Source organism: Elgaria multicarinata, chromosome 1 (genome assembly GCF_023053635.1).
Source record: "Elgaria multicarinata webbii isolate HBS135686 ecotype San Diego chromosome 1, rElgMul1.1.pri, whole genome shotgun sequence".
NCBI classification, from domain to species: domain Eukaryota; kingdom Metazoa; phylum Chordata; class Lepidosauria; order Squamata; family Anguidae; genus Elgaria; species Elgaria multicarinata.
Window position 1 is genome coordinate 145,649,411 of NC_086171.1, and position 24,723 is coordinate 145,674,133.

Below are 24,723 nucleotides of genomic sequence, written 5' to 3' on the forward strand. Positions count from 1 at the left end.
TTATAGGAAATGAATGGAAACCATGGTGTCATAATAGCATTCTTCACATTAGGATTCCTTGCTCGCCGCACTTGCTGAGTAAGGCCATTGCTAGACCAGGCTATATCCTGGGCTGATACCCAGGATCGCCCCTGTGCATCCAGATGATGCACAGGAGATCCCGGGCTCAGGGAGGGATCAACTCTCCCTGGCCCCGGGATGTAACCTACCCTTTCCAGCCCAATTTTTCCCACAGTCTCAGGCTGAGGCTGAGACCGCAAGCATGTAGCCCGTTCTGCCGCTTTTCCCGGCTCCGCACAATTACTCGCGCATAGCCAGGAGAAGCCGTGCTGCGCCCATCGGGGGCAGGGTAAAGAACGGGGTTTTTTTAAAAAAAAACTTACCTTAGCGCACAAGCGTTCGTGCACATCCAGCCCCTTTAAGAAAAGGAAAAAAAATGGCAGGTGCGATGGCTCTCTTCGTGAGCTCGTCACGCCTTGCGTGTAAACGAGGGTGAGATCCTGCGATAGTTGCATCGCGGGCTCTCCCCTCATCCGGCGCGGATTTTAAGGTAGGTCTAGCAAAGGCCTAAGTTTATACATATTCATATAGTCTCCCAGATTTTATTCAACCACTGCTCTTTAGTTGTTTGCTTTGGAGATTTCCAGTTACAAGCTATACATAACTTTGCAGTTGTATTCCATTGCTTAAGAAGGTCTTTATCCAGGAATTCAGGATCATTAGATACAGAAAGGATGAAGCAGCATTGCTTTAGGAGCCACCAATGGTCTTAACGTGAAGAAATTTCTGGCAGTAATCAGCAACTATATTCCAAAACCCGCACAGTGTAGAACATTCCCACCAAAGTTATATATTATAATATATATATTATTGATTGATTGATTTTATCTCGCCCTTCAGCCCAAAGGGCTCCCAGAGAAAAGACATGGGATTCATCTACACCAAGCAGGATATTCCACTATGAAAGCAGTCTGAAAGCAATATATAAAAGGCAGGAGCCACACTACTGCTTTATAGTGGTACTGAAGTGCACTGACAACTGTTGGGGCCCATTGACACATACCATATACCGCTTTCATACCACTTCCATAGTATTATATCCTGCTTGGTGTAGATGTGTCAATGGGCCCCAACAGTTGTCAGTGCACTTCAGTACCACTATAAAGCAGTAATGTGGCTCTTGCCTTTTATATACCACTTTCATACCACTTTCATAGTGGAATATCCTGCTTGGTGTAGATGAGCCCATGGCACAAAAGGAAAGGGGATTGGGAAGGAGGAGGAAAATGTGTATGAACATTACTCCCCACCCCACCCCTTCTCAAATTAAAAAATGTATAGTTTTTGAAACACCCTATGTTTAACACACAGAAAATGATAGAAAAACTGAATGCAAGCAGGATATGCATAGAAAGACACAGGAGTCTAATGGATTGCCTACCAATGAGAAGTTGCAGCAAAACTGATATGTAAGTGGCGACAGAGGTGTCTCAGCAGGTCCCATGGTTTGGCTGAACACCTAGAAACCTGAGCCCTTGTAATTAAACAAGAAATCTCCTGGTGATTGTTTTGCTCTGGAGGATTCCATGGCTTCCTGCTTTCGGATTCTTTTTGGAATTACTTTGGAAACAGATGTTCTCCTTACAGTACTAGGAACTCAAGCTTATAACCTTGGCTAAAAGCAGGAAGTGTAGAGGTGCATTAAAGAACAAGTAAAAATAAAATGAAATAAATAAATAAATGCATACATACATATATTTGCACCTGAACTTTTCCAAATCTCAAAGGCTGGGGATTGGATTTTGGGCAATTGTTCAAATTGGCACTTCATCCTTAAAATCACTTCACACATCCTTGCACACAATCTGCTGAGTTTTAAGGCTAGTGTTTCAGTCTCAACTCTCAATTCCCTACCCTGAGTTTTCAGCCAAACTCTTTTAACTGTTTGGTTGCGGGAATGCTTTGCAAGAAAGAACTGAGGCCTGGAGCACCATCTGTTTCACATCCCCTCTCTACTAAACTCTTGGAAATGCCCAGGAAGAAATGGATCCAGAAGAACTGGCCCTTTATTATCTGAGCACACTGAAAATCATGCTCTTGCTCAAGTGATCAAGCTCAGTTGATCTGGAGTGACAGTAAAGCCAAGCCGGGATGATCATATGAAAAGGAAGACAGGGCTCCTGTATCTTTAACAGTTGCATAGAAAAAGGAATTTCAACAGGTGTCCTTTGTATGCATGCAGCACCTAGTGAAGTTCCCTCTTCATCACAACAATTAAAGCTGGCGGAGCCCTGCCCTCTTTTGTATCTGGTCAAGAGGGCAGGGCTCCTGCACCTTAAACAGTTGTGATGAAACAGGACTTTCACTAGGTGCTGCATGCATACAAATGGCACCTGCTGAATTTCCCTTTTTGATGCAACTGTTAAAGAGCCCTGTCCTCCTTTCCAAATGGTCACCCTAGACAGTCACCTGAGGTAGGGTGACCGTCAGGATTTCCCCGGATTTGTCCTGGTTTTTGTTCTTTCCATGGTGTCAGGGGGGATTTTCTAGAATTTTCAATAATGTCCTGGAATGACACACCTTCCCCTTTAAGGCTGCCATTAGCATGGCAGGAGGGAATGACATGCTTTCTTGAGGCACATCATTCCCCCACCCCGAGCTCCAATTGAGGCCTTAAAGGGGAAAGTGGGTCATTCGTGGACATTATAGAAAAGGCCCCAATTGGAGTGGATGGTGGTGGTGCAGAATGAAATCCTTTCCCCTCCTCCACTCCAATCGGGTTCTTTAAGGTGGCGGGGGAATAAAGTACTTTCTGCAGGACTCAGAAAGCTGCTTCCCCACACACATGCTAGGTGTCCTCTTTTTTGGTTTCCCAAATATGGTCACCCTACCTGAGGGGTGTTCTGAACAGTGCCTTATAATATTCCCAGACTACTCAACAATGAGCAAGCGTTCCCCCAATGTAGAAATGAACCTTGAAAATCACAACCAGACTTTTAAAATCAGTGGTGCAGTTAGGTAATATTAGATTCTGGCCTTATGGCACAACCCTATGCAGGTTTAGACAGAAAATGGCCTACAACTCCCAGTAGGGTTTTTTTCTGTCTAGACATGCATAGGGTTGCACCCTAAATGCTATCAGGGTAACTTCACATTGCCCAACCAGCATCACATGTTTTACAACTGCTTCTACACTAGGACCAATCTACACCAAGCAGGATATAACGCTTTTAAAACAGTATGGAAATGGTATATGTAATGTGTCCTGGGCTTGAACAGTTGTCATAACCCTTATAAACCGTTATAAGCAGTAGTGTAGATCCTGCCCTAATATGCTACAATAGTAACTAAAGGGTCTGCCAACCCTAATTTGTTGTGTGTGGGTTTTTTGTTTTTTTAAAAAACTTTGGAGCATGTCCAGCTTTGCATTTTCAACTCACTTAAATCATGGCCCCATCATGGCTACAGTGTGGGGTGGGTGGGGGTTGGAGTATTACTTCTACTGCCCTGATTTCCTGATCACTTCCTGCTCTCTGGGTGGTCATTAGGACCACGGGCTGCACCACCATTTAAAAACCATTCGGTCAAGCAGTGTGCCTTAGTGCCAGTGACAGATTATGAGTGAGATGCCCTCACTAAACTAATTTAACAAACTGCCGTTTAATTTATCATTCTTTTATTTTTACTACCAAAGTGGGGGAGAGTGAGTTTAAGCGTGGCTTTTCCTGCCGGCCCGCGCTAATTTGGAGTTGGGAGGTGGAGGTGTGGGAGGATGTGAGGTCAGTGCAGTTTCCACCGTGGTCCGCACTGGTCAGGAAAAGGCGTGCTAAGGGGAGTGGCCAGTGGCTTCGGTCAAGCCGCCTCCGCCATTTGCGCCCAGTCCGCCAGCTGGGGCAGCGCAGCTGAGCGGCTTTTTTTTATTATTCCCACAGTGACAGTTTGCGCAGGAACGGAGGAACGGAAAAGTGGCTGGTGTGCTGCTGGGGGTGGGTGGGGGATGGGTGGGGGATGTGCACCTGTTTTTTCTACTTCAACCTCTGCGTGGGTCACTTTTCGGAAAGGCCGGCATCCCACAGTCATGGGAAGTTGGTGACTCCTCATGGTGGGCAGGCACAGCGGCCGAAATTGGCGGTGCTTTACGCTGCGCGGAAGATGTAAAGGCCAGCGGGGACTGAGGGGGACGGTACAGGCATGAAGGGCTGTGTGCCTGTTGGTGTGGGTACGCGGCTGGAAAAGGGCAACAAGCGAGGGTGGCCAGCCATCTTCCAGCGGCCACGCGGCAGCAGGTGAAGGTACCATCAGCCCAGGGGGGGGCACCTGCCCTGGAGGCCCTTAAAAATGCCTCAAGACACTCCCCTGTCCTTCCAACTGCATTTGCTGGGGGGGGCAGCGACGGGGGTACGCTGTTGACGGAACTTTCGGATCTCCAGTGGTGCAGAAAGTGACGAGCCCCGTTCTCTCTGCTTGGCCCCTGTATAGGTATCAGGCATGGGGCCAAAAGGGCGGGGAATGACTTGGAGGCACCAGGAGGTCCTAGATCTGCTGGACATTTGGGGAGAGCAGAGGATTCAAGAGCAGGGCACAGAGGTGGTCATCGCCACTGACACTCAGAGGCATGATGGGAGATGTAGGCACAGAGTGCCCAAGCAGACGACTGACCTCAGGTCACATTACACCCGCCATGACCCCCATCAGGAAGTGACCGCATCAATGTTGACCCTCAACAGCGGCACTCGCTGGCCGCGCCCCCTGTGAGCCATCCACCAATGCCAACTGGCTCCCCTCTGCCCAGCCTGAGTGGGGTGGTATGCAGCAGCAGCAGCAGCACTTCAGCAGCCACTGCCGCCGCCGCCGCCGGTGCCGGCAGCGGCGGCAGCGCTGACGGCTGCGCTAGCAATCTACGCCGATTGCGGTCTTTCGGACTTGCACAAACCGTGCGGCGAGTGAAAAAAAAACCCACGGAACTCAGCCAGGTGTGGCTGCGCAACCCATGCTCGAGGCGCCAGCAGCACAACCGGAGCAAACTTCCGCAACCAGCCCTCTCCAATACCGTGCTAATCCAAAGAAGGTGTGGATCATGAGGCGTCACACCTGAACGGGAAAATCCGGTTTCACCGCTCCTCAAACACAGAACACCCGGTAGGTCTAGCAAAGCCCACAGACTGCAAGCAGACTGGCCCCAGCAGTCTAGACAAGCTGAAATTTCTGAACGTTTTTCAAGGGCATCCCCACGAAGAACATGCTACAGCAGTGCAAACAGGATGTAACTCAAGCATGTGTCACCATACCCATCCCAGAAAGGAACAGTTGGCACACTAGCCTCACACACTTTAAATATCACACTTTCAAATGCTTGGGCAAATATGATATTTTAATCCAGCACCAAAATGACAGCAGTGATCATCACCAGGGCAGGATCTACACTACTGCTTTAAAGCGCTTTAAAACAGTTTTGACAACTGTTGGGGCCCAGGACACACTCCATATGCCATTGTCAAAACTGCTATAAAGCGCTTTAAAACAGTATTGTAGACCCAGTTAGATTTCAGTGGGGAGGACATTCCAGAGGTAGGACACCACCACGAAGAAGGCCCTCTGCCTCGTTCCTACACAACAAGTTTCTCTTGGCAAAGGAAGCCAGTTTATTAAAACACCTCCTAAAGAGTTTTGCATGAGAAAATGAAAGTGGATCCAAAATTTCTCTTCCATTTTTGCAAGCGCCTGCAGAAGTGGAAGCAGGAGAACTGTTGCTATTGAGCTTACTCAAGGATAACGCTACTGAATCTGTCTGCTGACTCTTGCCAAGAATTTGCAGAACATCGCTAGCAGCTATTCCTTTTGTTCATGGTTCTTTGGATCCAGCTCGTGATGTTTTGCTTAATGAAATTACCACATCACATGGCTTCAGGTGGTGAATTGTGACAATGAAGTTAATGGACACCGTAAACGTCTACTGTTTAAACTAGACCTAGAAAACCTGAGATCAATCCTTTGATCAGCCATAAGAACGTAGCATAGCCCCAGGGATGACACTATCTCTAGATTCCCAATTGCTATAAAATAAGGATTATAGCAGATGACCACACACAGGGTGCTAAGAGAATGAATGAAATACCCAATTTTTTAAAGCACTCATACATGTTAAATTCACTACCCGAAGCAACAGAGTTTGCTTTGGTCGGTATGCCTATGAATTCGCTAAGGACAGTCAGTTTAACTCTAAATTAAATATTACTTAATTTTGAATTAGTTGATTATTGAAGTGCAGGGAGAATCCTCCATTGCACCTGGAGGTCACTCCTGGGACTGAGCAAAGAGAGGAAATTATCTCTGAAAGTTAATCTCAGGAAAGTCCTTGGAAATTTATCTCCAGAAACAGCTTTCCTCCTTTTAGAGGGGAAAGAAAAGGTTCTTAATCTCTAGCCATTCAAATTGCAGGATTTCAAGTCTCATCTGTCCTGAGTTAATTAAACTGTAGATGTCCAGTTTTCTTTTTTCTTAGACTGCAGCTGCTTTCGGGGTAAACCATTGGCACCAGATCAGAATATGAAAGACAAGAGTTCATGCAGTCATTTCTTAATTTCTTTAATACATTTCTGTACCGTCCAATATCCAAAGCTCTCTGGGCGGTTTTTGCTGACTTAGCAAAGAGAGCTTCCAGACAGAGAGCTTCCAGTCTGAAGGCATTCTGCTGCAATTCCATCTCTTTGTTTCCTTTATATATTTTTTGCGGTAAGAAAAAAGATGTAATAAGCAGTGGGAAAACACTAGTTAGCTTTCTGTGACCAATTGGTGCAACACTTGTGGATAAAATCTGTGCGGACTCAGATGTCACAATTGATACAGGTCTGGTGGATGTAACTTTGGTTCCTGTTTGTACAGTTACAATGTGAGGAGGCATCATATGGATCTGGATGCCAACACAGGGGAGGGAGTGTTACACTTTCCCCCTTTCACCACCACCCTCCATCAACAAATGGCACCTTTAGGGCCAAATAGCTGATTGGAGGGGGGAATCAATGAGAGGAGTTTTTAAAAAGCACTCCCTTGTTGTAGTCATTTAAAAGAAAGAAAGGGGGCAAGCAGATAACACGTTTACAACCCTTATCCAACACCTTAAGAGAGAGAGAGAGAGAGAGAGAGAGAGAGAGAGAGAGAGAGAGAGAGAGATGATTTGGGGAACATTTTACTACCCAGAGCATAATTCCAATATATCACCAGATAATAAATGTCCCAAAAGAAATTCATGTGTATGGTTATCAGGAGTAGGACAATTAAGGATGCAATCCTATGGCCCCTAGACCAGATCTACACTAAGCAGGATATAACATTTTGAAAACATTTTGAAGACTGCATACGGAGTGTGCTGGGCCTCAATAGTTGTCACTACTGCTATAAACTGTTTTAAAGCAGTAGTGTAGATCCTGCCAGTGTCAGAGGGGGGATAGGATAGCTTGCATTCCACAATCTAACCTCAGAGGTAGCACTCCGAACTCAGAGGGGGAAATCAGAGATCCAAACCCCCTCCCATTTGCAACCAACCTTGGAGAGGGGGAAAGGGTGGTGTTTCAGTGGGTGATGCGGGGAGGAGACTGGAGAGCCCAGGTATAATTTACCCTGATGCTCTGTAAGCCTCCTTATCTCCCCCTCTGAAATGCCTTTGCTAGACAGGCAAAAAAGCCTGATTTCCTGGATCCATTTTTGTTTGAGTTTGGGAGGGTGACCATATGATCAGGTTTTTGATGGCAAATTCGGGAGGAGAAGGGGAAATCCGGGTTTTTTACAAAGAGCAGCTCTAATGGGAATTAACAAAAATGCTTATAACTCCGTCATTTTTTAAGATAAAGACATGAAACTTGGCACAATAGTAGCTCTTAGGAAGAGCTTTAGTCATACCAAATTTGAAACAGATCCGTTCATCCATTGATTTTTTAGGGATTTTTTAAAAATTGAGGTTTTAAAATTATTATTTTTAAAATTGTCATTTTTAAAGATAAAGAGATAAAACTTTGTACCATGATAGGATTTAGGTAGAGCTTTAGCCACACCAAATTTGAAACAGATCTGTTCATCCATTGATTTTTTAGGAATTTTTTAAAAATTTAGGTTTTAAAATTATTATTTTTAAAATTGTCATTTTTAAAGATAAAGAGATAAAACTTTGTACCGTGATAGGATTTAGGTAGAGCTTTAGCCACACCAAATTTGAAACAGATCTGTTCATCCATTGATATTTTAGGATTTTTTTAAAAAATGAAGTTTTAAAATTATTATTTTTAAACTGTCATTTTTAAAGATAAAGAGCTGAAAGTTGGCACCATGATAGCTTTTAAGTAGAGCTTTAGCCATACCAAATTTGAAACAGATCTGGGGCCAGTAGCAAAACCTGTTAACAACAGCAGCAGCTTGCAATGAGTGAAGATACAGTCAGAAAAGATATTTGAGGGAAGGGGAGAATGTACCACACAGAGTATAGCAAAAGCTTCAAAGTACAGCAAAACCTACAAAAGTAGGAGTGAGTGAAGTTAATTTCAGATACACTGAATCTCTCACTTGTTCTTTATTTCAGTGATTTTAACATTAAGATGTTATATAGAACAGATTTGTCTTAAATGTGTGCTGTAAAATCAGACATGTGACCAAGGCTATGTTCGGGTGGGCACGCCCCCTTGGTGCTGGCCATGCCCCCTTGGGGGGCGACCATGTTGTCCTCCTTTTTGGTTTCCAAAAGATGGTCACCCTACCCACCATGTTACATTTGCTGGGACAAAAAAGCATCCCAATGGCAATAGATTTCTAGGGATTCCCAGGCACATTTTTGTTTAAAGAAAAAAAAACGTAAATGGCAAATGGCTAAAATGTGGGGATATAGTTTACTACTGTGCAAGATGGCCGTGTCTGAGAAAGACTGTAGTGTAAGACTACTTCTGTATACATTCTGTAATCCAAAGTGCACCCTGGGTAGATTTCATCCCCCGGACTTGGATAAAACACTTTGGCCCAAAGAGCCACCAAATCTGATGAGATCGCTGCCTCCTCTTCTGTATATCTAACTTGAACTATAAATCCTTGGTTTGTTCAGAGGAGTTGCTTAACCAAAGCGCCACTTCCACAAGTGAGGAGGATGACATGGTCAAGGAGTTCAACCGTCTGCTGTGGTTTCCTGCAGGAAATCTTTCCTGCTGGAAAGAGTAAAAAGAGATCATATGTCAATTCTGGCAAACTTTCACAATGCAAATTTAAGTCTGAATTCTCCATTTAGTAGAATTTTTAAAAGTCACTACTACGGCCCTGTGAATTCCCCTTGCTCCCCAAAAAGAAATTACAGTGTCACACTACTAACCAAACCACAGGCAATTTCAGAATAAGGGTCAAACAGAGGTCCAACACAGGTCCAGGGAGAGGCAGCTGTAGCTGAATAATTAGTCCATCCCATTTGACAAAGCTGGGAGTTTGAGATTACAAGTCCGAGCATTCCTGACCATGGGACATACTGACTTGCAATGATGGGAATTGTAGTCCAACATCTTTGGAGGGCACCAGGTTGGTGAAGGGGTTCTCTAAACAAAAAAAAGAGAAGTAGGTGGACCTAAGTTGTTTATCATCAGTTTTCCACAACCCCACAGTCACCTCTGCATATCTTAGGCCATTGCTAGACCAGGCTATATCCCGGGCTGATACCTGGAATCGCCCCTGTGCATCCAGATGACGCACAGAGGATCCCGGGCTCAGGGATGGATCAACCCTCCCTGGCCCTGGGATATAGCCTACCCCTTTCAGCCTGATTTCTCCCAAAGTCTCGGGCTGAGCCCGAGACCGTGAGTGTGTAGCCCATTCCGCAGCTTTTCCTGGCTCCACGCAATTACTCGCACATAGCCAGGAGAAGCCGCGCACAGGGCGCAGTGCACCCCAGGAGCACTGCACCCATCGGGGGCAGGGTGGGGGGAGCAGGAAAATCAATTTTTTTAAAAAAAAAACTTACCTGAGCACATGAGCGTTCGTGCGCATCACGCCTTTAAGAAAAAAAATTAAATGGCAGACGCGACAGTTCTTTTCTATAGCTCGTCGCATCTGACGTCTAGAATAGGGCAACAGCCCGCGATAGTTGCATCGGGGCTCTGCCCTCCTCCGTAGAAGATTTTAAAGTAGGTCTAGCAAAGGTCATAGGGCGTTCCTAGATGAGGCCTTAGCGCGCCTTGAGACCTGGTTTCCCTGCTGTGCGTCCAGATGACGCACAGGGGAATCCGGGCCCAGGCCGCACTGAGGCCTCCTCTAACATGCCATAAGCGAAGTCGCTTATGGCGCGCCTTTTTCGCAGCCCCGGCCTCAGGCCGGAGCTGCAAAATGTCTAGGAAGGTCCGTGGCTTTTTGCGGCTACTCGCTTACTCGCGAGTAGCCGCGAAAAGCCACAGACCTGGCACAGGGCTCATACGAGCGCTGTGCCCATCGGCCCGGGGGGGGGGAAGAGAGGGGCAGGGGGAAGGATGGCAAGGGGGGAGGGCAAGAGGGAGGCCAGGTGAGAGAGAGAGCGCCGGGCACTGCCGCCCGAGCAACCAGGCGAGCGGTGCTGCCAGGGCAAGGCCGGGGACAGGGGGGGGCTTCGTTTTTTTTTAAAAAAAATGGACTTACCTGGTCCGGAGTCTTCGGGCCGCACGTGGCCCCTTTAAACTAAAAAAAAAAATGGCGGACGCTGCAGGGATCCCGAAGTCCCTGCGCGTCCTGCGTCTGGAAGCCGAGGCGGCGCGTGCTAACGTCAGCACGCCGTCGCCCCGCCTCCCTGCTGGCTTATCCCGGCAGGTCTAGCAAAGCCCAAGGTCTCCATCCTGTCCTCAAGGATTATCTGCTTATGGAGAATGAGAATTTCACTGGCACTTTCTGCCTCCTTAGGAAGGATGTGGCATTAAGGCTTGTGAGCCTTAACTCCCAATTTCCCTGCTTTTTGGTGCTTGGTTGAAAACTGTAGAGCCTTAATGTTGTTTTGTGAACCGTAGGTTTTTATTTTATGAATAATCATAATGCCCTGAATATGTGAACCCTAAAAATCCTGCAAGTAGGTTCTCTGACCAGCTAACCATTGACAATTGTTTGCTCACAAATAATAAATTAGATCTTAAACAGTTCATTTTAGTACTTCATATATGTTGTTCCTTGCGCTTGCCTGGAAACTGAACTTCCAAAGAGGAATCTAGATGAGGTCTGCATGTGGACATTAAAAAGAAAAAATAGACAAAAGAGGTGTTGCCTGGCTTCTGTTTTCAATTATAGTAAGCCAGCTTTCTTAATAAGGTAATGTTCTTCTGTTCGGGGTTTATCTTCTGGCAGATGGGGCAGTAGGTGATTGAGAGGGGATAAATACTTCTGGAGGGAAATAACATACAAGCTGTTTAAAGTTAACACCATCATTCATCGCTCTGGCCCTTTGGGTAACTTGACAGCCACAGTAGTCCTCTCACTCTAGGGGCCCCACAAGCCTGTGACTCTACAGTGAGGCACTATTTATCCCTCCCTCTCTGAGAGGCAAAAAGAGATTTCACTCTACAGAGGAAGTTTATAGTACTCTGCTCAAAGATCCGGAAATGTTCAATGAAATCTTTTTCATGTATCGGCTGTGAAAGCCAGAACTCACCCAACCATTGAACTGTGAGAGTCTCTTGAAAGGCCAGCTAATCCAAATTTGCCCAATCAGACACCCTCCAGAAATGTTTGGGTATAATGCCCTGTGGCCGTGCTGGCTAGGGATGATGGGAGTTGTAGTCTGGTGCATCTGGAGGGCATTATATTGCCAAAGGCTGGATTAGATGGCCTCTTAAGATGCCTTTTAGCTGTATAGTTCAGTCCAGCCTCCCCAGCCCCCGTAAAATTCTGTGAATGAAGCAGGGCAACTGTACCAAAAAAAAAGGCCCATTTCGAGGCTTTTATTCTGATATGATTGACTGCAGAGTCAGAATCCTCTCCTCCATTTTAGAGGAGTGGTGAAAGTGGGGAACAGTTGTCTGAAGCTCTCTATTTACTTCCATGAGAGTGTTTGAATTTGTAGCAGCCTTCCCCAATACAGTGCTCTCCAGATGTTTTTGGACTACAGCTCCCAGGATTCCTGACCATTGGCCATGTTGGTTGGGGCTGATGGAAATTAGTCCACAATATCTGGAGGCTGCCAGGTTAGGGAGGGATGATTAACATCACCTACTTCGATGGCATAGTGGTCTTCCATTATAAGGTATGGGAAGCAAGCCTAGGAGAAGCACAGGATTCCTTCAGCACTTCAGCACTCCCCCTGACACACCCCACTCCAGTTATTTCCATTTGTTCTAGTGATGTTCTGTTGGCACTCTGCTGGCAGAATGGCAGTGGAGGCTGGTGGCTCCAATATCAGTGGGGTGATGAATCCACTCCGGTTTTCAGTCAGAATCAGTCAGAACTCTAAAGGAGCTATTCAAGGTGTGGAAGCACTTTCTGACTGAAACCTGGAGCAGATTCAATAGCTGCTATTGAGTTCTGACTGGTTCTGACTGAAACATAAGAACCTAAGAAGTGCCCTGATGCTGGATCAAACCAAGGGTCCATCTAGTCCAGCACTCTGTTCACACAGTGGCCAACCAGCCATCGGCCAGGGATGAACAAGCAGGACATGGTGCAACAGCACCCTCCCACCCATGTTCCCTAGCAACTGGTGCACACAGGCTTATTGCCTCGAATACTGGAGATAGCACACAACCATCAGGGCTAGTAGTCATTGATATCCTTCACCTCCAGGAATTAATCCAATCCCCTTTTAAAGCCATCCAAATTGGTGGCCATCACTATATCTTGTGGTAGTGAGTTCCATAATTTAACTATGCCTGGAGTGGATTCTCCACTCATTGACATCAGAGCCACCAGCTTCCACTGCAGAATGATTGTGCTGCAGTGGCTGGGATTCACTTCAGTTTCTACCTCCATGGGTTATGCAGACATAGAAGGATTTAGGAGGTATGTAAACATCACTGGATGTTACTCAAAGATAGGATTAGACTGTGGATTTCTATCGAAAGTGGAAAGTGTTCCCAGAGTAATAACAGTTCCAGAGTATTCCAAGCTTAATACTGGATATAGAGGCAGCTGACAGTTGGCTTGTGAGCTAGGCAATGAAACTTACCTATGGGGTTTAGTTACCATATATCCCTCAATCTGTGTCACTCCTGTCCAAAGTTCTCAGTCTCCTGAGAGCTCACTAAGATCTTATAATAGCCTGATCTTTACATGGATGAGAACTCTCTTCCAATGCTTACTGGAGGGCGTCCTAACTCATGTGAAGTCCTAGTTGTGTGAAAGTGGGCAGTGTGTTTTTGTTTTTAAAAAAAACCAAACACAATAGCCCAGTGTGGACATCTATGGGAAGAAGAGATTCTAGCCAGAGCAACAGCCACCACCTGGTTGTAAAAGAGCTGTTGGGAAGTTGCCATGGGAAACTTGCAAGGCGGCTGCTCAGCCAGGCCTGAAGAGGGACCAGAAACTTGTTCCTTTTTTCCATGTTGCCCAATCCACACATGGGGACTTAATTACTCAGAGCTCCTCGTAGCAGATCCATTCGACGCTGTGCAGAAACCAGGACTACTTGATTGAAATGGGAGCATAATTTCCCACCTGATCCAATTGATTTTGTCCAGACAGCTGTATTTGCAGTGTCATGGCAAAATAGAACAATCTGAGGCTTTACACTCTGCATAATCGAAGGAGGGGGGAAATATCTGTAAAACTACATTTTATTTTTAAGAAAGCACAGCAGCTTAGATGGAGGTGCCAGCTGGCAAAACCTTTTCACTGCTCCCATGAAACCTGATGGTGAATGGATAAAACCAGAGATGTTACCCAAGAATGGATAATCCCAGGCCTTGTCCCAGAGAGAGCTATGACTACAGAAGATAAGATCCAACTGTGGGTCTTTCCCCTCCCACCATCTCCACCACCCAGCCACCATGGAAAACGCCATGACGGCTCCTCTTCTGAGGTCTCTGTTGCAACTTTGGAAGAAGATGGGGACTGTACAAAGGGGATATGCTAGTAGATGGGGAGGAGCATGGATCTACCCTATCCACAAGACTTTCTGTTCCCACCCACCCTCTTCTAAGAAGGTAGGAGAGCTAGATAGACCTCTGACCTAACTAGCTCACAATAAATTTAGGGAGGACTGGGAGGCTAACAAGTCTCTGTCATTCCTCCAGAAGTCTCTGAGAACAGAACCCTCCATCTAACGAGCATCACTTGACACTATATTTTAAATAGAAATACAATACATCTCACCATAGTAGGGAAGACTGTGACCAGGGCTAGATCTACATTACTGTGTTATAGCAGTACTGAAGTGCATTGTTGGGGCATATTACACATTGCATATTCTACTTTCATAGTGTTATCTCCTGCTTTTTATTCTACATCATCCAAAACACTGCAAAATGTGTATACTACAAGGATTAAATGCACAAGAGGGATATAGTGTTACCATGGTGGGATCATAATGGTTTGACACAAGGAGTTTCCCCACATGAGCGATTTATTGCACGCTTGTGATTGCTCACTCACGGACGTTTGCAGGTCCTTTTCATGACATCATCAAACTCCAATGCCTCTCCCACTGTTTTCAAGTGGGAATCTGTCAAATGCAATAATAAATGGAAAATGCGCTATAAAACAGCACCATCTGCTGGTGGTAGAATTGAAACATATGGGAAGGAACTGACCAAAACAACAGAGGAAGCACATGTATAGCGTTGATCATAAAACCCACGAAGACTCCAGAAGACAATGCCCCAGTAAGGCTGCAGGATTTTTGCTGAACGTGAAGAAGCCCAAGGTGTAGATCTGGCCCTGACCTCCTGAGTGCCTGCTCGACTGCTGTCCAACTGGTAATGGGCAATGAGCAATTTCATTGCCCTTTCTCTCCCTCTTGATAGTTCTTTGTCTTTTAACCCGACTTGGACTGGGCAGCCCTTCAAACAGAGGACTGTCCTCTGTAATGTAGGACACCCTACCTCCCACAGCAGGAGAACCCAGAGAAGAGTCCCTGAAGAAGATTGCAGTACCCAGGAAGACTTATGTGGGAGGAAAGGGTTCTTATGGTATTGGGATTCAACCCCATTTGAATTCTCTTTGAATTTCTCACAGCTCATTCACAGCCAGCATAAAAATGTGGAATGCATATTGTTCTAGACATTTTGGCTGATATATACTTGAAGATCCCACAGCAGGAACACAGAAGGTAAGGGCTTGGATTTATATATTCAAATATGACCTGTCTTCTCTTACAGTACATGATAGAGAACGGTTGTTCTAGGGTGCTTCCAGATGGAAAGCTCCCACCGCTACGAATCAAAAGGCATTGTGCAGCTCTTCAGTCTTTTCTTCCTAAACCAATCTTTTCTGGAAAGAAAAAAGACAGAAACAGCAGTGGGAAAACGCGGGAGGCCTACAACGGATGACAATGAAAGTCTGGACTCTCCATCAAATTCCATCAATGGGACAGTGTGATTGCACGATCCAAGTTTCATCTGGAAGCACTCATTGAATCATAGCATGAATGAAATATGCTGCCCGTACTGACAAAATGAATGTTGCGCTGGTATCAGTTCCAACTCAAAAACTCCAAAGAGAATGCATGGTGAATTCCACCACACCCTTTGTGGATTACTGTACAGCCATTGGAATTAATGAAGCTAAAGTGAATTTCATGTCAGTAGAGGATTTGTTCTTAGGAGTGGTTTATACACAAAAGAGTGGAATGAGCCCCATCATTTCCCTTTGGTATCTAAAGAAAATAACCTACCCTAAGCCCTAGAGCTATAAATTGACTCTGAATGGAGAACAACTTTGTGATTGAGTTAATTACCCCACTTCTAATTCATGCAGCATAGTTTAATGGGGGTGGGAGGGAAGGATCATGTGTTGTTTGGCAATGTGTTTCTACTAAAATAAATGTTTTCCCTGTTAATGGAGCCTGTAGGCTCTGAAGACAGAAAGAAAGGGAAGGAGGGTTTTCTTGTATTTCTGTTGTGTGCTGCTATTGCTATGAATACAATAGTTGGCATATGTAATTCGATCCTTTTGACTAAGGGTTTGTCTACACTACTAGTTTACCATGGGTCATTGCTGAGTTGAAAATGATTTAGCTAGCAGCTGACCTTCAGATTTGTTATTGAAAACATCTGGGAACAAATGTAATTGCCACTGGAAGTTGTGTTTGTGCAGTTCAAGTCTGATACTTTGAAATACTAGAAGCAGAATAGTAGGATTCTGTGACCAATTACTGGAACCAAGATCTGTTGGATGTTTTGATAACTTAGGCGAAGATATTGGAATAGGATGACCCTCCCGCACGTTTGAGGAAGACATTCTAGGTGAAAATGCAAGATTATCAACACCAAACAGTAATTTTAATACATTTCCCTTACAGAAATCCTACAAAAGTGTTTTTGATGTCTAAATAAATAGAAATATTTTGGGTCAAGGAATCAAAGGAACATAAAGCACCCATTGAGAAGCCCCTAAAATTATTTGTTGTAGGTTTCAAACCTATGGATGTTTACACCAAAACAAGTCGTACAATTCCCAGCATCCCCCAGGCAACAAACTCTGCTTACTGGTCTTGAGTTCTAGTAAAAAAAATTAAAATGATCCTACGAGGCTGAAATCTGTCCACCATGGCATCCTACACAGGTAATTACAAAAGATCAATGGGCTTATTGCTGTACCCATAACCCAAATCAATATTATCATGTTGACCCCTTCCAGAGATCAATGTGTCCCAAAGAAATCCTTCTCCACACCCATGCATCCTTCTTGTGGAACCCCTGTTAAAAAACAGTTCAGTAGCATGGAAAAAAGGACTTTTATTCAATTATGAGACAGATGACTGACTGACTGACTCAAAGCGGAGACTGGCCCATAACCAGTCTTTGTATAAAGCCTAAATGCTAATTTAGTCATGTAGCCTAATCATGGCAAGCAATATTTCAGCACTTTGTAGTAGCATTCACACGTCTTTCCCCTCTAAAGCTTTATGAGATCTTACTGACGTACATGACATCTCCAGAACTGTCTTCATACCCTCCAATTGTCACTGTTTCTTCATTTTCTGGTACAAGTCCCTACTAAATCTATTTTGCCCTTAGGGAATACCTTTTTCAAAATTTCAGGACCTGCTAGCTTTCCTTCTAGTATGTTAATAAACTGACCACAAACAGCTTATTAACACACTTTGCTTCAGAAATCAAGACATGATGAGCTATTGCACAATAAATGAATACTAACAAGACATAGTTTGAGCACAACATCAAGGACTGATTAAAACGCTGGCAATACAATGTAGAACAGGCAGAGGATTTTTTCAGCAATTTGTAGGAATTGGAAGGGGACAACCAAGGGATTTTTGTGGCATAATAAGGGTGTTAAGTACATGAGAGTGTACCTCTTTTCAGCTGTGAAATATTGGAGGGGGGTCTTTAGCTGTAAAATAAGCCCTGCTAAATAATCTAACAGGTTTGTGAATCCAAGCATTTCAAATTTATGTTCTCCCCCCCTCTCTCTCTCTCTGAGTGAGAGCTCGTTCTCCTTAACAATTACATGAATGTCTTGTAATAATAAGATGTTACCTAGGGAGGTTGTGGGCTCTCCCACACTAGAGGCCTTCAAGAGGCAGCTGGACAACCATCTGTCAGGGATGCTTTAGGGTGGATTCCTGCATTGAGCAGGGGGTTGGATTCGATGGCCTTGTAGGCCCTTTCCAACTCTGCAATTCTATGATTCTATGTATTGCAGATGGAGGTCATCAGAGAGAGATGGATATAACTCTGCTGACACCTGCACTGGAACAAAATCTGGCAGGTATTAGCATAAATTCCTCCTACTGACAAATTCAGATGGGGTGGGGAGTGGCAAGGACAGGGAAAGCGAACCAAGATTCCACTGCACAGCTGGAATATGAACTCGCAGTCTTCGCTCGCATTCATTTCTTCTCCTGCAAATGATTTGGCTGTTATTGATCAAGATTACCACCAAATAAAAACCAGAATCTTCTAGCATAACATAGCCATAAAGCATTCTTCTGCCTCCCCATGTGGACTCTGCAGTAAGTTGGGGAAGGGCTAGTGGGAAGTAAAGCAGCAGCCAGCCCATGTTAAAGGGTAGATTTTGGCCACAGCTAGACCTAAGGTTTATCCTGGGATCATCCAGGGTTCGCCCCTGCCTGAGCACTGGATCCCCTGTGTGTCACCTAGATGAACAGGTTTGATCCCTGGACGATCCAGGGATAAACCTTAGGTCTAGCTATGGCCACTGTTGCCTTTACTAGTACTGATGAAAAGGTGTAGTGAAATAGCTATTTTTAATGCCACTATATACCAGTCGTTTCAGTGCATATTCAATGCATGACAGAAATATAAATTTAGGTGTGGTTCAAATTGGTCAGGCTCAAACTGGAAGGTTCCTCCTTACTGACGATAGAAAGTTTGTTTGCATTGTCTGGATCCAAGTAGCTGAGGCTGGTGAGGGCTAAGCGTCTAGGGCAGGCCAGATGTTTTTGCATCTCCCATCATCCCTGACCATTGGCCATGCTGACTGGAGCTAATGGTACCATTTTGACTACATATGCAATGGCACTCATGCTTCAACATTGTAAATTTTGTTTGTTTTGTTGAAACTTATAATAAAAAAATTGATTAAAAACATTGAAAACAAAGGGAATGATAAATAAAAATATCAATATGCTATAGCTGAAATATGTGTCCTGCAGAAACCTATGTCAGTAGCAACTTCTGAGCCAGCGTGGTGTAGTGGCTAAAGTGTCAGACTGGGAGTCGGAAGATCCAGGTTCTCCAGATGCCCTCTGGACCCACTCGGCCATGGAAACCTACTGGGTGACTTTGGGCCAGTCACAGACTCTCAGCCTAACCCACCTCACAGGGTTGTTGTGGTGAGGATAAAATGGAGAGGAGGAGGATTATGTATGCCACCTTGGGTTCCTTGGAGGAAAAAAGGCTGGATATAAATGCAATAATAGATTGCAATACAAGACATGTTAAAAACGAGAGAGAGAGAGAGAGAGAGAGAGAGAGAGAGAGAGAGAGAGAGAGAGAGAACAAAAAACTATCTATGCTTCATGGCAGGCTGGTAGTGCTGTACTGCAATATCCCAGTCATAGAAGCAAAGCTGTTTTGACTAGAGATGGGACAACCAGGGATCCTCAGGATCAACAAATTCTCCAAACTTCACTTTGAAGCTTGGCTCACCTCATCCCTGTTTTCATTTGAAACCTGTTTTTTCAGTTCATTCAAACAGTGAAAGTACAGATTTCTGTTCAAATTTTTCAAAAGTTCAAACTCCCCCCTTTTCTAAAGCATGAAAGTGTGTGTATTGGTTTTTTTTAAGAACACACTCAATGTGTACATTTTCCCAAAAAGTACACATTTTTAGAAAGTAATAGAAAGTTCAAGAAAATGCATTTTTTTAAAAAATAAAATAAAAAATTAGCTCCCACTCATATTCAGGTTTGCAAAAGGGGCAAGTTCGGATGATTTGCAAATTGAAGCAACCTTCTTGTACATCTATAGGTATGCATTTTGGATGTCAGGTATATGTACCTAGTGGGTAGATTTATTAGGAAATGGTTTGAGAATGTCAGGTCTCTTTGCAAGCTTAACTCTGTCAGAACTTCCCATAGGAGTAACTTGTTCACTCCGTTTCTCAGCCTTGAAGCTGCTGGTTCTCTGGGAACTTCAGTGTTTTTGGAAAAGGTGGGGGCCACTCTTTGAAATGGGTTGTACCATCCTGCCGTCTTGGCGCATGGGCATGGTTTACAGGTCAGAGGACCTGTCTGTCAAGAGGCTTTGAATAGGCCTTAAATGCTGGTGCAAAGCTGGAAAAGCGTTGCTAGGTTTCATCTTTTGATGCAATGCCTGACCTTTGGATTCCATCTCCGCTTGGGACTTTGAAAGCACTCTGTACCTGGACGCTTTGCTATTTGGACTTCGGATAAGAACTGTGCTATGAAAAGTACTATGAAGCTTTTCATAGACTTGGACTTGTATTTGCTGTGGATTGTGTGTTTGTGGCCAGACTCAGGTGGCAAGGAGTTGCCAGTCCTTAGCAGAAGATGGGACTCCTGTGCCTGAGGTTTAACCTTCCCTAAATCATGGTAACCAGGGGCTCATCTACACCAAGCAGGATATTCCACTATGAAAGCAGTATGAAAGCAGTATATAAAAGGCAGGAGCCACACTACTGCTTTATTGCGGTATTGAAGTGCAGTTCAGGATCTACACTACTGCTTCATAGGGCCTTGCTAGACGAGGCCTTAGCGCGCTTTGTGGGCCGGTTTCCCTGCTGTGCGTCCAGATGACGCACAGGGGAATCCGGCGCCAGGCCGCGCTGAAGCCTCCCCTAATGCGCCATAAGCAAAGTCGCTTATGGCGCGCCTTTTTTGCAGCCCCGGCCTCAGGCCGGAGCTGCGAAACGTCTAGATACTTCCGTGGCTTTTTGCGGCTACTCGCTTACTCGCGAGTAGCCGCAGAAAGCCGCGGACTGGCCACAGTGCTGAGCGCTGTGCCCATCGGCCAGGGGAGATCCCAAGGGGGGGGAGAGGGGCAGGGGGAAGGCCGGACCCACCAGGAGAGAGGGGGGGAAGCCGGACATCGACGATGGCAAGGGAGGGGGGGTGAAGATCGGGGATGGGGCTGCCGAGGGAGGGGGGAGAAGATCGGGGATGGGGCTGCCGAGGGAGGGGGGGAGAAGATCGGGGACGGGATTGGGGATGGCGGATGTGGGGAGGACGAGCGAGCAGGCAGGGGCCTATGGGGAGGGATCAGCAGCGGGTGGGGGGGCTAAATTAAAAATAAACCCCTTACCTTCTCCGCAGTCTTCGGGCCGCACATGGCCCCTTTAAACTGAAAAAAAATGGCGGACGCTGCAGGGATCGCGAGGTCCCTGCTCGTCCGGCGTCTGGAAGCCCCGGGCGCGCACGCTAATGTCAGCGCGCCGTCGCCCCACCTCCCTGCCGGCTTATACCGGCAGGTCTAGCAAAGCCCATAGTGGTACTGAAGTGCACTGACAACTGTTGGGGCCCATGACACATCTACACCAAGCAGGATATAACACGATGAAAGTGGTATATGGTATGTGTCATGGGCCCCAACAGTTGTCAGTGCACTTCAATACCACTATAAAGCAGTAGTGTGGCTCCTGCCTTTTATATCTTGCTTTCTGACTGCTTTCATAGTGGAATATCCTGCTTGGTGTAGATGAGCCCCAGGGTCAGCTCAGTTGTGGCAGGCTGAGATTGACAAGTGTGTGACCGCTCTTCTCTGCCTGGCTCTGTTGGCTCAGAGCAACTCTTCCCTGGGATTTTGTTTTAGGCAATTGGCCATGTTCCTTGAGGTGCCAGCATATGTGGCATCTGGAGAAGCTCAAATCGCATGGTGGCGTACCCTAAACTCACCCCCCCCCCCAAGTGTTTGTCTTAAGGATCATATCTGAAAAGGAGCCTAAAGCTTTCTAACCATCATTCAGCTTTAAGTGTGTTTTGGAGACTCTGTAACCATTAAGCTTGTCTACCGTGTGATTTCCTCAATAAAAGAAGTCTCGCTGATGTGAGTGTCTTGTGTCAGCTTGCCAGCATGTGTGAATGCCAGAGAAAACAGGCACAAACATGACATTGGGTTGGTTGTTTTTTTGGGAAAAAAAACTTTATAAAATACAACAATACCAAACAACAACAAAAAGAGGGGGACCACAGAGGAGGAGGAGAAAGGAGACTGAGAGCCTTGCTCTACTTATAGAGAAAAAGCTTAGCTGATAATTATCTCTGGGAGCCATTCAAAGTTATGCAGATAGCTGAAATAATAGGCAAGGAAACCTGGGCAGGGTGTTTCCCCCCTCCCCCTTGTTGGGCTCTGTCTCTGTGGTATTTCATTTCAATGGACAAAAACTAACATTCCATCCCAATAATGCTTAGTTCAATTTAAAAACTTAAAAGTTTACTTAAACTTCATGTCTTGGCAAATCCTGTACAAAATATATGGAGATGCATGCCAACATGTGTACTAGCCAAGACCATCCTATTTCTCAAACTTTTGACTGAGCTTTTACTTTAGTTTTAAGTATGCCTTTATGTTCCTTTGGGCTTTTAATATATGCATTGCTTTGTTGTTAAATCTCTATTGTTTTTAATTTTTTATTGTAAAAGCCATTTTGTGGATTCTATCCAAGAAAAGGCAGAAATCCTACAAATAAATAAAATATAAATAAATTTGGTGTTGACTCATGGAATCATAGAATCATAGAATAGTAGAGTTGGAAGGGGCCTAAATGGCCATCGAGTTCAACCTAAATGGCCATCGAGTCTAACCTGCTCAATGCAGGAATCCACCCTAAACCATCCCTGACAGATGGCCATCCAGCTGCCTCTTGAATGCCTCTAGTGTGGGAGAGCCCACAACCTCCCTAGGTAACTGGTTCCATTGTCCTACTGCTCTAACAGTCAGGAAGTTTAGAGGTAGAAGAAAGGGAAGCTCATTGACTTACTGGCATCAGGAAATGGCAATCAGGAGCATAAGGTAGCTGTGTATCACACCACCCCAGGTTCAATGGAGCCAGTTAGGTTTGTCCAAACAAGACTTACCACAGGGCATACTAACCTAATCAAACACGTACTATATTCTACAGCCCTTCTTAGACAATGAAGCCCTGGATAAGACAAAAAGAAAAAACAAAATGAAGATTTATGACCTTTTAACACCTTGATTGCTGAAGGAACGAGAGTGTCTTATGAAGGACAGCAGAACCCTTGAGTTTGGATTGTAGCCTGAATTTTTGATCCAGGAAAGCTATCCATTGTTTGTAATTGTATAGCAAGCAGTCTAAAACTAAACCAGGTGCTGTTCCACAGATTTGCCAATAACAAGCTTGACACACGCTAGCATGTAAAGTGATGGCTTTCCAAGATCAAACAATGCTATTATCCTGGCTGTTCCAGCAGTCCCAGAAAAAAGCAATTTTCTTGTAGTTTTTAAATTTGTATTTATCTATGGATATAATTGGATATAATCAGACTAGCTGGTGCTGTTGTGAACAAATGAAAAACAGAAATGCTTGTGAAGAAAAGCTAGTTAAAAGTAATAAGTTGTAAGAGAGAGAACTCAAGCTTGTTCACGTTAAAGAGAAGTAAAACATGAACTATTCTTCCAATGTCTTAGAGGGATGATAATTTTCAAAGCCAGTTCAATGCAGCAAAAGTCCATCAACTTCATTATTTGAAACAAAATTATGGTCCACGATCAAAGCAGAGTAATTTTTATATCCAAAAACATCCCCATACTGTGCCAAAGAATTCTAGATGTTATATTCAGAATACTTTGTGAGAAGTGTGACCTCTATGCATATTTTATTAATTTAGGCTGCAATCCTATGCACACTTAGCTAGGGTAAGGCCCATTGAACTCAATAGGATTTACTTCTGAGTTGACATGTATACAGTTGCACTATTCTTGTCGCTATGTTTGGATTTTCTGAACATTTGAAATGTGCTGGCAAGGACTTGGATTTAGAAGGCAGGGAAGAGAAGGAGTCAATAGGGTAATTTATTTATTTATTTATTTATTTATTTATTTATGTTAAAATGTATATCCCACCCTTCTATCCCAGTACTCATAAGCTACATCCAGGCTGAGTAACAATCATAATGAAGATGAAGAAAAGAAAAATATACAACTATTTAATGAGACAATACAAATAAACAACAACATGATCGCCAAACTCAGGCCTTAGCTAGACCTAAGGCTTATCCCGGGATCGTCCCGGAATCATCCCTGTTCATGTAAATGACACACAGGGGATCCAGGGAGCAGGCAGGGACGACCCCGGGATAAATCTTAGGTCTAGCTAAGGCCTCAAAGCACTAAATGCCAATAGGAGGGCCATTTCCGTATTTCTACGAAAGGCAGGAAGACAGTGGACATCCCATGGTGCCATTCCAGAAACTGAAATCGCATTAGTGGAACTCCTTGCAATCTTTCCATTGTGTAAGCAGCTGCCCATTATGCACTCTAAGCCTTTCAGGACAGCATCTGTGATTGTGGCAAGAATTCAGCTGTTACGCTTTCTCTAGGAATGGACCTAGCTTGCATAACAGCTGAAGTTGGGTAAAAGCACTGCTGGCCACAGCTTCCCCTTAAAGAGCAATGCCAGGAGCAATGCCAGTTCAAGGGAAAGTCATAAGCTACACCCCTGCTCCTTAAAACTTTCCTGAAAAAAACAGATCTTCCTACAATTATATATGCTGTCATGGAAGGTAGACAAAACCATTACTGAACTAAATTCAACCCAGACACAGGTATGCCCAGTGATGCCTAATAATGACACTATCAGCACCCATGCCTTGGCTACATATAGGTTGAACTGCCATAACACACTCAACATTATGCTACTTTGAATCCTCCTTGTCAATTAAAGGGCAATGCCAGGTCCAGAAGAACACATATGCTAAGATCCCTTCCAAGACAAGCTGATTATTAATAATAATAATAATAATAATAATAATAATAATAATAATTTCTTACTCACCTCTCCCTCTGTATTGAGGGTCAAGGAACAACATAGAATACAAAATATTATAAAATATTATTAAAAACATGCTTTTCCTTGATTAGCATTCTATGCATGTTTATTCAGAACTTCCATGTAGTTCAATGGGCCGTACTC